General features: G+C 33.0%; 1 long non-coding RNA gene across 1 annotated transcript; it reads left to right on the forward strand.

Annotated features, from left to right (window-relative positions):
* The first annotated feature begins 507 nt into the window (after positions 1–507).
* On the forward strand, positions 508–1906 carry LOC127869029 (uncharacterized). Its single transcript, XR_008044376.1, has 3 exons — positions 508–704; positions 1050–1126; positions 1413–1906. It is a non-coding gene; the product is annotated as an uncharacterized LOC127869029 (long non-coding RNA).
* The last annotated feature ends 312 nt before the right edge of the window (positions 1907–2218 follow it).

Genomic DNA, 2218 nt, shown 5'->3' on the forward strand with positions numbered 1-2218 from the left:
CTCTTGATGTACATGTGTTATGTTACAGAACCATTTTGATTTTTCGGACTGGATGAAATGCTATTCATATTATTTGCTAGCTTATTTTGTGTCAAAAAATGTAAATTCATTTTAAGAAATAAGTGAAATTACAAAAATGGTAATCCAATTCTTTTATTTAATGCAAATATAGTACATTAATTATACATTGCGGCTTATTTCATACAAACATACAATTTTGATAAAAAAATACTTATATACATGTATAAATAAAAACACTTATTATATTTTTTGGAACATATTAAAAACATATAAAAACTATATTTAAAAAACTTTACCAAAATATGGTAATTGCCTGCCTGCTTTTCACTATTTTTTCTATTGTAAGATAACGCACGAAATTTGAAACCGCAGTGCTTAATGTGTATTGAAAGAATCGGCATCGCTATCACCAATTCACGACTTAACAAGCTAGCAATTTTGTTCCGTGTTGGGGTATGTAAAATCAATACTTATTTAAGTTAAATCGGGTCTATCGATAGCCTTAACATGTTCAGAAACTTGCAAGTTTACCTTACACGTACCGGTAATAGCGTTTTCGTTCAGTATTAAACTCGACTACATCTAGTGTTGACCCAAACGTTTAAGAAATATAACAATGGATTTTCACTGAACTGTTATTTATTTTTGAGATAGCGTCTCTATTCGAACATCAAAATATTACTGTAAGTACACGACTTTGTTAAATTAAATTAGATATTGTTTAAATTGATCATTCTTATTTAATGTAGAAATAACACGTTGTGTTTTAAGTTTAATGATACTATACACATTGCAGAACTGTGCACCAGCTGTTATTCATGCGTCGACTGTTAATAAGATGTTGTTACTATGTAACAGCGTGTACCGACCGTCACGTTTTGTACATCGTTTACATTTCGATTGTAATAATTGCAAAAACACATATATAATCAAACGCTATGCAATTTTAAATATACGTATATTTAAATCAATGTCTATTGAAATTAAAATATTTTAAATATCTACTATGCATGCTGACGTTTTTTAAGAAACATAATCACAGACATCGCTGAGCATGATTTCACTACAAAGGATGCAATATAATTCCGAAGAAGAATCCTTAATGGTGAGTGCGGAATTAAAGTAATTAAGTGTTGGAATAAATGAAGAGTAATGGACAAATAACTTACCATTTCGCAACTTTGTTCGAAGTGAGTAAATATAAAATAATTATCTACTGTGGGCATATGCACCGCGTGTGCTGACGTTTACAACCGACCTTCAAAACTCTTTTGAATTGGTTATGTTGATTTACAAAATGACTTGAAATATTCACTTGACATTCTCCAATAAATTATAGGTCTGTACACATAAGTGAATGTATACATTTTATTCCACATTTTGTTCGGCAGGTCCACGAGTCACAGGGTTGCGATGGAGATGATGACGACGATGGTGCATCTGAAAAACACATACAGCGAAACAAAGTGAAATCCTTCAGTATTAAGACTCTAGCAGGGTCAATTTTATTTACTGGCGTAACAAGTTTCGTTCTTGGCATTGCATTCGATCGTTTTGTTTTGAGCCATCAAAAAAGTTTGAACATACTCCATGCGTAGTTGAAAATACGATACAGTGTATAACAGAAAAATATAATAACACACTTACGGGATCTGAAATATTATTAAATCACACAGAAAGCGAGAGTTATTTATGTAAGGTCTGTAATAGAAATTCATCAAAAGAAAATGCTCATTTTGAACCAAACGTACATCTTTCGCCATTTTCGCAGTTAACAGAGATGGAAGTAAACTCAGTTGTTAAATTCCTACAATCAAGAAAATATATATCGACGACACAACAGTTCAATGAATCAAGGATAACTCACTTATATCTCCATCCACCGAATAAAACAACACGTTTTGGAGTACTTGGACAGAAGTGGGTCATTGCCTGCCCGGTTTGCGCATGTGCATGTCATTCGACCCGTAATGCAACCGCCGGATGTAATAGAGTACAAAGTTGGGCCACTGAATGCTCTCACAAATATGGTTGCTGAACAGCTTATAAAGGATGGCGTTATAAACATTAATCGTAGGCCAAACGATGAAATGGAAAACTATGAGCTATTTAAATTTATAAATATCACGCTTCATGTGCCTGGATTGGACAGTTTGCTTCGCGAAAGCTTCGACAGTGCCTCGTTTGGTAACAATAT

Source organism: Dreissena polymorpha, chromosome 2, assembly GCF_020536995.1.
Source record: "Dreissena polymorpha isolate Duluth1 chromosome 2, UMN_Dpol_1.0, whole genome shotgun sequence".
Lineage (NCBI taxonomy): Eukaryota > Metazoa > Mollusca > Bivalvia > Myida > Dreissenidae > Dreissena > Dreissena polymorpha.